The sequence below is a fragment of the Adiantum capillus-veneris genome, chromosome 7, assembly GCF_014529385.1.
Source record: "Adiantum capillus-veneris isolate H3 chromosome 7, ASM1452938v2, whole genome shotgun sequence".
In the NCBI taxonomy this organism is placed as follows: Eukaryota; Viridiplantae; Streptophyta; class Polypodiopsida; order Polypodiales; family Pteridaceae; genus Adiantum; species Adiantum capillus-veneris.
This window is the reverse complement of record NC_140937.1, coordinates 62,964,249-62,978,891: the sequence shown is the minus strand read 5'-3', so window position 1 is coordinate 62,978,891 and position 14,643 is coordinate 62,964,249. Positions and strand designations below refer to the sequence as shown.

The 14,643-nt window shown below is 46.2% G+C and overlaps 1 pseudogene; it reads right to left on the bottom strand.

Annotated features, from left to right (window-relative positions):
• Positions 1-374: 374 nt before the first annotated feature.
• On the bottom strand, positions 375-7,688 carry LOC147453967 (uncharacterized; annotated as a pseudogene).
• Positions 7,689-14,643: the final 6,955 nt, after the last annotated feature.

The window sequence follows — 14,643 nt, the reverse complement described above, 5'->3', positions numbered from 1 at the left end:
GAGAAAGACCATGCTTTAAGTGTGTTAAGTCCCAGCAGGTGCCAATCATAGGCCAAATGAGCATTGCAGCTATCTACGGCTCTCCCACTTCCACTTCAGGAAGCAGTATATCCAACCTTGCGTTGAATTTCCTCATATACATATGTGAGCGAGAATTACGTACGAAAGGACTTCTACCTCAATGAAGTTTAATTTCTTAGCAGCAACTCTTACTCATGCCCATGACTGACAAGTTGCCCAAATCAAAGGATGGCCCTCTCTTATACCTATAGAGTATGAGGACTAGAGTACAAGTCCTGTCAGAGAGTTCTGTTTGGATCTTATGATTGTTCTTGCGAGTTTAAAACGCTTTCTTCTTCTTTCTTCTTGAAATCATAGAATAAGGGAGACTGATTCCCCTACAAAAGACACAAAACAATGGCAGACCACAGATATTTCATTCCCTCTTTGTATATTTAGTGCAAGGCATTCCTCTGCACATATCATGTTCATATAGGTTCGGGAAACGTTGTCGCCGCACAGCAAGGACCTCATTCAATAACTTTTTCTGTGCCACAAAGGAAAACAGGTTGAACTCAAAAGGAAGCTATCAGAAACACGTATTTGAATTGAACAATGAAAAACCCCCTCAGTACCTTGTACATGGCGCAACGACATGTTTTCTGATATTGCTGGAAAATATGTTACCATATACATGTGGTAGTGATGTGTGTGAACACACTAGGACCGCCGGGGCATTTTTTCCCTCTTTAGGAGGTTTTTTCCCCCGTGCATTGTATATACGCCCATCACTCTAGGGCTATCTATCTTTCCATTGCACACTAAGTAACACACTCTCTATTGTGTGCCTTGAGCTTCCTTCGTCTTCTCCAAGCTGTGTGTGTTTCTCTGCAACCCTAATTCCAACAATTGGTATCAGAGCAGGTCACGTCCTCCCGAGCTTAGTCGCCAGCTGCTCCACCACACGCCTGCTCACTTTCTCCGATTTCAGTGAGCTTTGGCGAGCGTTCGCAGGTCGACAAATATTTTGGGTTAGCTCGAAGAGCTTGGTCTGCTCAGAATTTTCATTTGGGCTCATTTCGGCCTTCGTTTCCACTACGGGCAGTACTGCACAGGCTATTTCCTCATTTTGTGCAGATTTTCTGTCAGTGCCATTTTCTACAAAACAGGTGCCTTATAGTCTTCTACGGTTTGTGCTATACAGCACAAGTTGTTCCCGCTCCATTTCTCCTATTTTCGGGCAGTTTTCACATCAGGTGCAGCATTTACCATGGCTGACAACAACAACACAGATGCGTTCAAGATGTTTGCTGCTGACGACAGGTTGGATGGGGACAACTACCCTATGTGGGCTTATATGATGCAACATGTTCTTGTGTCAAAAGGTGTCTGGAACATTGTGCAGGGCATTGATGTACGTCCTGGTTCTGAAGATGTAGGCGATGTTGAGGATGTTGCAGGTCTTGCTGCAAGGATTGCAGCTGTTAGAGTTGTTTTGCCTACGGCAGAACAAGCTCCTTGGGATGTTAAGGATGCGCACGCTCATGCATTGATTGCGTTGTCTGTGAAGCGCACCATTATTCCTCACATCCGTTCAGCAAAATCTGCAAAACAGGCTTGGGATATTCTAGCAGGTCTTTATGCAAGCCGCAATGAGGCTAAAATTGCTTTGCTGCGTAAAGAGCTAGAGTCGAAGATTATGCATGAGGAAGATGATATGGACACTTTCCTTGCTAGTGTCAAGGATATCAATGAGCAACTCATTTCTGCAGGTGAAGTCATTTCTGCAGGTGAAGTCATTTCGGACAGTTCCCTTGTGCAGACTGTTCTTGATGCCTTACCAGATTCCTACCAGACTTTTGCTAGTACTTGGAGACTGATGACCCAAGGAAATCTTGAAGTTGTCAAGTTTGATGCATTATGCACATTGCTGTTGCAAGAGTCACTTTCTAGAAAAAACAGGACTAGACAGCGTGCAGTTGAACAGGCTTTTATTGCTTCTCAAAGAAAGGGTGGTAACAGTAATGCAGCCACTTCTTATGGTTCTGCTGCGAGCGGCAAAAATTCTGTTCCTAATGCTTCTGCTGGCAGCACTTCGTCTGGCAATTCTGGTGATAAGGGCAAAAAAGAAGATGCGTTGCCATTATTGTAAAGCCAATGATCACTTGATCAAGTCGTGTCCTAAGTTGAAGGCCAAAGAGGCTAAGAAGAAAGAAAGAGGGTGGTTCCACTGCAAATGCTGGTTCCACTACAAATGCAGCCATTGTTGAGTCTTCTGTGAAAGGAGATTGTGATGTTGATGTTGATGCAGAATGGGGCTTTTAGCGCAGAGTGCATTTACAATCCTGCTGTCCATGATGCATGCTTGTCAGTTGCTGCAGATTCACATGTGTGGTATTTCGACAGTGGTGCTACAAAGCACATTACCTCACATCGTGAATTGTTTACCTCTCTCGAGTCTGTCCCTCATGGGAATTCAGTCACTTGTGCCAACAACGCCTCTTATCCAGTTCAGGGAGTTGGAAAGATTGTGCTCACTGCTGCTAATGGCAGTTCCTTCACACTTGTTGATGCACTTTATGTACCTGGGATCAAGAAGAATCTCTTGTCTGTATCCGCACTTGCTACACTTGGACTTGTAGTCAAATTTGTGGATGACAGATGTACAGTTCATGATCTCAGTTTTGGTGATGAAATTGTTGCATCTGGGCTTTTGTGCCGTGGGCTGTATAAGCTCACTTTGTATGACAAGTGTGGACAAAATTTTGCAAATGCTGTTGCAGATTCAAGGGCTATTTCAGATGCAAAACTTTGGCATGCACGTTTTGGTCATCTGAATTTTGCCAGTTTGCTGCGTTTGCAGAAATCTGATATGGTTGCTTCTTTGCCGCCTCTTGAAGCACCTGTCAAACATGTTTGTGAAGGCTGTATTCTGGGTAAAATGCAGCGTTCTAAGTTTCCAAAGGATGGTTCAGTTAGGGCCACATGCAGGTTGCAGCTTGTGCATAGTGATGTTTGTGGGCCCATGCAAACTCAGTCCTTGGCAATTACCTGTACTTCGTGACTTTCATTGATGATTACTCCAGGCATGCATGGGTGTTTCCGCTTAAAGCGAAGTCCGAAGTTTTTATGTGCTTCAAACAATTTTTGGCTATGGCTGAAAATGTCTCAAAATGTACTATGGGCACCCTCCGTTCCGATCGAGGGGGGGAGTATATGTCTCATGAATTTAATGCATTTCTGGCTAGTCGTGGGATATAAAACACCAATTTACAGTGCCTTATACACCTCAGCAAAATGGTGTTGCTGAGAGGAAAAAAAACAGGTCAAAGGAAATGGCACAATGTATGGTCAAAAGTCAAGCTTTGCCGCATTCTTTTTGGCTTGAGGCCATCATGTGTGCCACTTATGTACTTAACAGGTGTCCTACGAAAGCTTTGCAGTCTATTACTCCATATGAAGCATGGCATGATAGAAAACCTTCTATTGAGCACATGCGTGTTTTTGGCTGTTTGGCATATGCTTTGGTGCCACAAGTGCAGCGCAGAAAATTGGATGATAAGGCTGTCAAATGTATTTTTGTTGGTTATAGTGCTGAAAGCAAAGGTTAAAGGTTGTATCATCCGCAAACAAAACGTATTCTGGTTTCACGGGATGTAGTGTTTGTGGAAGATTCTGTTCAGCCCTTGCTGTCATGTACTAGAGACAGTAATGTAAGCTCATAGGACATTTATGACACTTTGTTGCCTCTTTTCAGTGGTGGAAATACGAATGTAAGTTCCAATGAGGCAAATGTACAGCCTATGGGGGTTTCTGAAAATGTTTTAGAACAGCCTATTATTGATGCAGATGTACATGATGTACTTGATGAGGAAAGGGCTGAAAATGAGCAGGCTAGAGGTATGCCAAAATGGCTGGTGCACAATTTGCGTGACAGTAAATTGGATGCACCTTTATCTAGTCGTACTCGTTCAGGCTCTCGCCATGCATCTTATGCATCAGATTGTTATGCTTTGGCTGTGTCTAGTTTACATGATGTTGAGGAGCCTCTGTCTTTTGATGAAGCACAGAATTCAGAAAATTGGATTGCTGCCATGAAATCAGAATATGATGCACTTATAGAGAATGACACATTGACTTTATGTGATTTGCCTCCTGGAAAAAAGGCCATTGTTACGAAGTGGGTTTACAAGTTGAAACGCAAGCCAGATGGTGAGATCGATCGCCATAAGGCTCGACTTGTTGCAAAGGGTTATGCACAACAAAAAGGCATAGATTATGAAGAGACTTTTGCTCCCACTTGTCGTATGACTACTGTGCGTTTTCTATGTGCATTGGCAGCTCATTTTGGTTGGGATGTACATCAATCAGACATTGTTACTGCTTTCTTGAATGGTGACATATTTGAGGAAGTTTATGTAACGCAGCCTCGCGGTTTTGTCATAAAAGGACAAGACGACAAAGTGTGCAAATGTAAGAAGGCTTTGTATGGGTTGAAGCAATCTCCTCGTGCTTGGTATGAGAAAGCTGACACTCATTTGGTTAAACGAGGCTTTCGTAACAGTCCAACAAAAAGCACATTGTATGTAAAGCGTGTGGGATGATGTATTTCTCATTGTGGTTCTTTATGTTGATGATTTGCTGATCACTGGACCAAATGAGAGACATATTGCTGAATTTAAGGCTGATTTGAATGCTACTTTCAAGATGAAAGATTTGGGGCTGTTGCATCATTACTTGGGTATACAGTTTAAGCAGTGTGATGGTGGTATTGCCTTGTGTCAGAAAAGTTATATAGAGACATTGCTATGTAAGTTTGGACTTGAGGATTGCAAACCTATTGCCACTCCCATGGAAACAGGTTTGAAGTTGAGTCTACATGATGCTGGCGATCCTGCTGATGTCACTCTTTACCAAACTGCTGTTGGCTGCCTCATTTATGTATGCAACACGAGGCCAGATATTCAGTTTGCAGTCTCGCAGGTCAGCAGATTTATGCATAGCCCAGGGTCTAAGCATTGGCAGGCTGTCAAGAGGATTTTCCGCTACCTTAGTGACACTTTACATCTTGGCTTGTTTTATCCCAAGGGGGTATCATTGCCGCCAGACTTACATGCTTTTTCGGACTCAGATTGGGCTGGTTGTTTTGACACGCGAGTGTCCACAAGTGGTTTTTGTTTCATGCTTGGCAGTTCATGTATATCATGGTTGAGCAAGAAGCAACCTACTGTGGCCACTTCGAGTTGTGAGGCTGAGTACAGGGCAGTCTTCACAGCTACGGTTGAGTGTGTCTGGCTCAGACGCCTTATGGCTGACTTGGGTGTTGGACAGGACACTGCCAACACTATCTACACTAACAGTCAGAGCGCATTGGCAGTTGCGAGGACCCCAGTTTTTCATGCTCGCACAAAGCACATTGAGGTGCATTACCACTATGTCAGGGAGAGGCTCTCAGCAGGAGAGATCAGCTTGGCTTATGTGCCAACACAGGACAACCTTGCAGATCTTTTCACAAAGGCATTGTCTCATGAGAAGCTTGAAGCTTTCTGCAAAGCTTTGGGCTTACTCCCCTTTGTGGACTAATCCTGTCCTCAGGGCACGGCACTTCCCTTTACTCATGTGCCAGCTCTCGTTCACCGCATCACTCCAGGGGGGATTTGTTACCATATACATGTGGTAGTGATGTGTGTGAACACACTAGGACCGCCGAGGCATTTTTTCCCTCGTTAGGAGGTTTTTTCCCCCGTGCATTGTATATACGCCCATCACTCTAGGGCATCTATCTTTCCATTGCACACTAAGTAACACACTCTCTATTGTGTGCCTTGAGCTTCCTTCGTCTTCTCCAAGCTGTGTGTGTTTCTCTGCAACCCTAATTCCAACAAAATATACTCAATTTTTTTGTAATCCTGAGAATATTCATGCCTTAAATTAGTGCATTTAGTTTAGATATTTTTTTATCTTAATTGTCTCCAAATCATTTGATGGTTGTTCGCTCAACATTGTTCTCTCAAAGAGATTCTTTCTGTAGAGTGCCAGACTAGTGCCAAGTTGTCATCCTACAATGCTTTAAAGACCGCTCTAGAGAAAAATTGAGCAAGTTGAATGGATCTTTTACATGCATTTTAGTATATAAAGATAGCCACAATCACCTGTCAAATTATTTTCTGAGTGGGGTGTTGGTAAGAAGCAACTTACATTAGCAGAGAGGCGTTTAACAATGTCTCTGTCAACTTGTCTGTTAAAATCCCACTTACTGAGAACCAAAACTTCTACAGCAGTAACGGTCAGGATGCTCGCTTTCCTTGGTGAGTGACGCAGAAGACCAATCTGTGAGTCATGAATCAGTTTTCAACTGGATGAGCAAATTTGACAGATCACATGGAAACTGAATAAGTATGACTGAAAAAAAACTACAACTAAAACTGGGAAGGATGGTCAACTGGAGTTTACAATTTGATGTGGAAAACTAGGGTGGATGAGGATGGAGATCTATCATTAGGGGCCCAAAATGCAAGTTTTTATGCATCCAGTGTACAATCATGAGATGTCTAGCTAGCTCAATCCTGTCCCGTAGTGGGGGTGTAAAATGGTGTACATCAATGAGGGTAGTGTAAAAAGCTCCTGAACTCTTCCTGGATCCAACGAAGCTGCATCAGTGCAACTCTGAGAAACCTGAAGTGAAATGAATGGTTGAAGATGGACAGAAAGAGAGAAGGTTTGCTTGAGAGGCTTGATGAGGAGAGGGAACTTTCAAAGATGGGACTTCTGAATAGCCCCAGGTTAAAAAGAGAATGTTTGACAGCCTAGATGAATACCACTAGAAGCTGTTGAGAGTTTGTTAATTGTTCAAAAGTCGAAAGAAGACGGCAAAAAAGGGCCCTCCTTTTGTTATAAAACAGTTTGAATACAGACAATACAGTATAGTGCAAGTAAGTTCAAGTGCAGCATGAGTAAAAGCAATTGTGTCTTTGGCCTGTTGAAGTTTCTATCATTTTGTGCAAACATATAGTACTAGTGTCACTCTTGCACATTTTACACCATGCATTGATAAACTAGCAATTACAAAAAGGGAAAGAGAAGAGAATTGGGGGGAAGGAAAGAGGGGGATGGAACTCACCTCTCCAAAAAAGTCCCCTGGATTCAATGCTCCAACATCTAAAAACACATTATCCTGAAAATACGGCACTCACGACCTTCAGGACTAATGAAGAGTCCTGAAATGCGACGCTCACGACGTTCACAACCTTCAGGACTAATGAGCAATGAATAAAAATAAACATCTCAACAGCCAGAAAAGCTCAAATACATCATTGACACCTAACCTTGTCTTAAGTTTCATAGATGAATATGTGTGTACAGGATTCATTTCAGGATGCATACAGATTGCTAACCTCAGGTATCCCAGACTTCTTGGTCCCCATTGGCCACGAATTCCACAAAAAATCAGTGGATATGTCCAATGCATATTCATGGTCAATTGCAGCTTCTGCACGCACTCTTCTTTCTCTTGTTTTCACTCTTCTCACCCAGCTTTAAAATTTTCTATGATAAACAGCAGCATCACTGATGTCACCTCTCAGCATCCCTGTTAAGTTGGTTCCTGTATTCCATGTCAAAGCTTGTTTATCCGAGAAGCCCAAGTCAGGTATTTGATATTCACCAGAGCCTCTTCTTTCAAATTCCATGAGTATTTTACTACCATGAGTATTTTACTACCATGAGTACAAAGGCCATTGTATCAATGTGTGCTCGGTTGTTAGATGACACACATCACTTCATGATATCATTTCTCTTGGCGTTCCATCCATAGCGTTTTCAGCCTCATCGCCATCAGCATTCAGCCTTGCAAATCGCGTTTTCAGCATTCGATCAATATCCTCATCATCAACACCCACAGTACCAGTATCAGCCCTAGCATTTCTAGATCAGCATCATCTACTAGCAATTTTGCAGTTCCTAAGTACACAGCATAGCATTCAACATAATCAGCATTGTAGCATTTGTGCAAGTAATCTAAATTGTTACTATTGCATCAAATGGATTGGCACTCGGTATTATGGCCGGGTGAGATAGTGAAGCCTGATCAAATTGTGAGACATCTTGGTTATCTGCTGGCTTGGTCAGTTTAAAGTTAACAATACAAAATTATTGGATTGGGTTGAGAACAAATTGAGGTCTAGATTACACTATTGGAAATTATCCACTTGGCCGCTAAATGTAAGACTCAGAATAGTACAATCCATGTTGGTGGCATACATGCAATTTTTCCTACGTTGCATTGGCCACCCCGTCGTCTTCGCACCTTGATGTCTCAGATACTGGAGAACATCTGGTCTACTTCCTCTTAGAAAAAGGGTTTGCGTTTGCTTGGGATGGATAAGTTATGTACTCCAAAGCGTTGTGGTGGTCTGAAGATTCTGCATTTGGGTTCTCATGTTATAGCAAGAAAGGCCACTTTGTTGTTGGTGTTGGTTGAGCGAAAGCAACCTTGGACACAAATGTTTGCATTTCTCTGCTCTCATGCGGTTTCTACACCAGCTTTTGACCATTGGCATGGTAGAGATCATGCCTGTGGAAACTCACTTCGATTAGAAAGTTTACATTAGAGTCAGGTCTATAATCAAACTCTTGGTCAACGCTCTCCTAGACACGCTGATTTTTGAAACCGGCCGTAGGGCGGTGGTCCTTGGCTTTCACCCAAAATTCTTTACTTTACTTTAGATTTTCACACACACAAAGAACTTTGCAAAGGGAACCTATGAGACACGAATTAACACTTAAAGCACACACGCGGCTTGAAAGCTAGAATGCTCCAAGCAGACGCCGACAACCTATTGGCCCCAAAATTGGCGCCCCTTTCGAATTTCTTTATTCTTTAAGAGGGTAAATTACGAAGAAGAGTCCTAGGAATTCTTTCCTTGTATCCAGCTAGACACCACCTGTTCTGGCAAAGTTTCGGCAACATAACAACGCCAAAACTTGCCCAAAACCAATTCTCCTGCTGGAACACACCTCCACTGACATAAACCATGTGTTTTCTACCCAAAAACAGTAAATACAGCACGCTGTATTTACTGGTTTTTGCCCTGTTTTCAGCCCTAAACAGTCCATGAACTGTCCTCTAACAATGGGGCACTGTTCCCAATGGTTCTGGAATCCGTGTGGCTGAAAAACAGTCCAAATTCAGCGCATAACCAGCGCTGAAAACGCATCTGTTTGGTGAGGTTATCACCCTCACCGGTGCTTGCTTTTGGAGCAGCAGTTAGCTACTCCTGTTCCTGCTCAGAGAGGCTCTTGCCTTAGCAAAAACGCATATGACCACACAACTGTACATAGGTCAAATGAAAAGCCCTCTTGTGGGGCATCACATTACTGCACGTAGGGGAGAGAGAGAGAGCAGTGTAAGGTGTGCAGGACATGACTTCTTGCACTACACTGTACATGAGAGGGAAAGCTTGCAGTCAATAGCTAGCCTGTGACACGTTTGCAAATGAGACCTTTTTTTTTCCGAGAAAAAGATCCTTCTATTAGTTAATGAAACTCCCATGGGGCTACAACCACCTCTGCCAGAGAGGGCAACAACACTCATGATGGGGAGACTCTCCCAATGAAAAAAAAACAACATACGTACAATGAGGCTAAATCAAGAAATGGGAGGAGGAAAAAGCCACACAAGTGGACGGTAGTGCCATCTGAGCACACCCTGGACCGTGGTGAATAAAGGCCCAAGACACCAGAGTCGAACAAAAGCCTCTCGGCGCTCCCGCATGCGGTCGAAACTGCCCTGCAGTCTCTCGAACCGTCCTCTGAGAGTATGGATCAGCTTCAGCCAAAGATCCCGAACAGTCTCTGTTGGTGGTACAGGGCGAGCCTCGAAGATGCGGAAGCAAAGGACGACAGCTCCTTTGTTCATGACTTAGTGTCAAGCCGCTGATGAGCTCCCAACACTCCTCTCTCTCACTGCACCACTCCTGTGGAGTAAGCTTTGTAGCAAGCTGGACTGTAGATCGACCCCCCTGCATCACGATCATCCCGCTGGTGGAGGATAGCTCAAACTGAAGTGCCGGGCCCGTGAGAGTAGACCAAGCAGTTGCCCCCCAAGTGTATTGCCTAGCTGTGAAAAGAGCTGGCATAAGTCGAAGAACATGAAGCCACACCTGCTATACCAAAGGATAGTCCCAAAGAGAGTGACGTTGACTCTCCACAAGATGGTCACAAGCTGCACATGTGGTCGAGAGATCACTATGTACAAGCCAACTCCCAACTGTTGTAGCTCGGTGTGCAACCAGCCACTGGAACAAAGTGACTCACCTAGGCTGTCTAGAGTCCCACAACCTCTCCCAAAAGGCTGCCAAGAACTCTGCTGTGAGACCCTTCTCCTCCCAATGAGGTGCTACAGCAGGACGAGCCTCTCTTTGTGCTGCCAGTATGTGATGTCCTAGTCGAATGGTGTACTGAAAGAAAAAGACACCTGGATGGTCTGCTGAGGAGAAAGGGTCCCTCCGAAGCCACTTTCTAGGATCCCATTGTACTCGTGCCAGTAGACAGCTCTCCCAAACCCACAGCCTCCAGCGGCCAGTCGCAAGAGCTGCTGGGTCGGGATCTATGACACAAGTCCTCCCATAGATGCCCACCACTCGGATCCTTTGAAAACAGCACTCTAACGCCTGCGGAGCCTCAATTGCCACTCTCTGTAAACAATCCCTCACCCTGTAGCTCGAAAAATAGGGAGGGTCTCTGAGCAAGCCCGAACTGAGATGAGAACCTCATGTTTGCGTGAAGGCTCCCATCCATCTGGGCACTGCTAACTCGAGAGCTGCGAGCCACTCAGTTGGTACTTCCTCTGAGATGTCCTGACACATGCTCTGCACCCCTCTCATGCCCTGTAGCTGTAAGCCCTGGAGCTTCACTGACAAGCCGCAAAACTGTAGCCAATCATCTAAAGAGCGTGATGGACCCTCTGCCGTGGGACCCCAAGAAACATGAGGCCGAGTGCCAACCAAGTGGCCCCTCTGAGTGCTAACCATGGGGTTTCAAACAAGGGGCTGTGTCAAGCACTCCTCCGTGCAAGTAGGTTGACGATGCTCCAGGCCTCGCCGTAGTTGCTCCCAAGATCAGAGAAGACTCACAGCGAAGCGGTCCTCTAGTCTCCTGCTCAAGCCAACTCTGCGCATCTCTATGAAGATCCATCTAGTCGAGAGTCGCCAGGGGCCTCCAACCTGAGGCACTCTAGCACTAAGCCACTGAAGCAAGAACTCCTTCCAAGGCTCCTCACCTGGACGAAGTCGTTTGACGATGAACTTCCCAAGAAGGGCTCTGCTCTGCTGTGCTGGGTCTATAATCCCCAACCCTCCCTTGAGAGGAAGGAAGAGTGATGACCTGCCATGCCACTTTGGCCCGAGCTATTTGAGTTTCACGCCCTGACCAAAGGAAATTCCTGATCAACCTCTCTACCTGGCTGATACAAGAACTCGAAAAGATCCAACAAGAAGTGATGTACAACATAGCAGCCAACAACACCTGGTTGGCCACTACAACTCTACCTGCCAGAGAAAGACGTGCGGAGCTCCAATGTAACAACTTCCTCCTAATAGACTTGAGGAGAGGAGCAATCTACTGCTCGGGAGACAAGTCCAAACCAACCTGACAGCCCAAGTACCGAATTGCAGTCCCTGGGGGAGTCCACTTGAAATTCTCACTTGGCATACAATCAGGCGTAGGAGCACTACCAACCGAGAAAGCCACTGTCTTTCTCCAGTTGATCAGTACGCCAGATGAAAGTACAAAAAGTCTCAAGAGCCTGCTCACACCTGTGTAGGTTGGCCTCCTGGCCATCCGAGTACAAGGTTGAGTCGTCTACAAACTCGGTGTCCAGTAGCTCATCTCCCCGAATAGGGAGTGCTAAGCCACGTAAACCAACCTGCTGTGAAACCAAAAACCTGCTCATCGCCTCAGCATAGAATAGAAAGAGGAAGGGGGCAAGAGGGTAGCCCTGTCTGACTGAATGTGTGAGCATGAAACGATCACCTCTACCTCTTGACAACAGCACCTGACTGTGTGCCCGTCTGTACAAAGCTGCCACCCCTCTGATCCAAGCATCTGAGAAGCCCATCCTGCGTAGAGTGCCCTCCACAAAGTCGGAGTCAGCTCTTTCCTAGGCCTTCTCAAAATCGAGAAGAAGAATCACCAAATCCTTACCACGGAACCGCGCGAGGGCAGAAGCCTCCCAAAAAGTAAAGATGTTGTCAAGGATACTACACTCCTTGACAACACCTGTCTGAGTCCCATGTATGATGCTCTCTAGAAGTGGCTGAATCCTCAAACTTAGAGCCTCGGCAAGAATTTTGGAGGCTGAGTTGAGTGAGGATGGTGATGGGGCGCCACTGTCAAATCTCATCCAAGGAGCCACCCTCCTTAGGAATGAGGTATATCACGCCCTCACTCATGCTATCAGGCATCTCTCCTGTATGCAAGATGTACTGAAAAGCATCACAAAGATCTGAACCAAGCAAGTCCCAGTACTCGAAGAAAAAGCTGGGAGTCAAGCCATCCTCACCTGGACAACTACGACGGGGGAGTGCGCTAAGAGCCGTGTGTAGCTCCTCTAGTTGAAGATGCAACTCAAGCCTCTGACGCATCTCCTCAGTCACAAGACAAGGCATTTGTGCCCACACCTACTCCTGGGGCTCTGCAGACAGTAACTCACAATAGAAATCAGTGGCAACTGCACACATGGCCTCTCGCTCTGAAGCAACTGACTCGTTGGGCCTCCTCAACTGACTGACCTTGGCATGTGTATGCCGAGGCCCCACTGCCTCAAAGAAAGCGCCTGTCACTCTGTCACCCACCTGGGTCCACTAAGATGCCTGTCGATGGAAAGCAAACTCATGGCGCCTCTCCTCTATGCTGACGAGCTCCCCGGGAGCCTGCTGTAACTGCTCCTCCAACCAAGGACTGTCTAGATGTTGCTCCTGCATCCTCTCGAAGGAAGCAATGCCCCATCGGAGTCGCTGCTCCTCCTCTTGCGCTGCAGCCAGGTAGGCGAGCCAAAGACTCCTAAAGAAAGAGTCGACTAAGCTGAGCAAGTCTTGAGGCCACTCTTTTAGCAGGAGAATCCTGCATGTCTAAGCTCTCTGTCCAAAGAACCTCCACTCGCTCTCTAAGCGCTGAGTCCAGCAAGACCCTCCCTGGGATGCGAAGCATCGTGCTCCCCCTCCTCTCTCTATCAGTCACTGTAAGGATCACTAGAGCATGGTCTGAAAAGGAAGTCCTTCCAAAATGCCAATTGTCTCACCGACGTCACAGAAGTGGTCACTAGTGTAGAAGCGATCTATCCGAGATAGATTCACGCCTCCTACTCTGCGGTCCGAACAAGAGGAGGCCAGGCTGTCAAGAGGCCTCACAAAACTGGAGTACTGCCACACATCTGTAACCTGCAAAGTCGTACAAAACCTCTCCCAAGCTGCCAGCTCAACACCATGCACAGTAGTATGGCTACCACCAATCTTGTCCGAGGGTTCCTCCAACATGTTGAAGTCACCCCCTATGCACCATTGCTCTGCCTGTGGCAGAGACTCAACAATCTGAGACCAAAACTCTGCATGTGCACTTAACACATTGGGCGCGTAGATGCTCAGGAAGCCCACGAGACAACCTTGAACCTGCATAGTGATCCACTGAGCCATGCCTGGCACTATAATCCCTCTACCCACAATGGCCTGTTGCTGCAAGGAATCCGCAATAGTCATACATACCCCACCCTCGATGCCTCCAGGTCCAAATGTAGCTGACCAAAAAGTCTCATACCATCGACGCAAAAGCTGTCTAATGCGGCTCTCACACAGATGATGCTCTTGCAGCATAACTAGGTCAATCTCTCCTCCCACGAGGCATCGCTGAAGCTCCTCACGAAGTCGGCCCCTCTGACGCTGAAACTGGGGCCCACCTAGTCCCTGTACGTTCCATGAGACGATCCTTATGGGGAGTGAGAGAGAACTTATGCTACCACAGCAACTAACCGTGCTATCTTCCAGGCTGGCTTGGATGGGGAGTAATCCGCATCCGAGCGTCCTCGAGATAGGCATGACTGCAAGGAGTATCTAGTCCAAGCACAAGTAGACCAAGCCGCGCGTAAAGAAACCTCCTCTGTCGAGGAGTCCTCATGTATGTGTACATAGCATGGGGGCTCTGAGTGTCAGCAAAGAAGTGAACCACAATGTGTCTACATCCTGCTGCGTCTGGAGGTGTCAGAACAAACTTGGCCAATGTCCAAAGAGTCTGAAGCATGTCTGTAACTCCTAGGTCTCCCATGTGACGAGAGAACTCAAGGGCCTGTGTCTGCAACCACTCCAACACTGAGTCTGTAGTCCACTCAGCCTGGTCCCTGCCGCAAAGTGGAAAAAAGAAGCCAACCGCAGAGTCTAAGGCCTCTATCCCCCTAGCTGCAAGGAACAGTACATAAACTCTGAAGCAGGCTTCCTCAAGGTCTGGTGAGGGGTCGCCGAGAAACCGTGTAAAGTCATATACCTAGATGAATCCAGGATAAGCCCAAATTCACCCTTGAAGGAAAGTGCAAGGTATAGACCCATGGTAGTCATCCACAAGAAAATCCCACCGACGACGAATGTCGAAGTTCGTCAG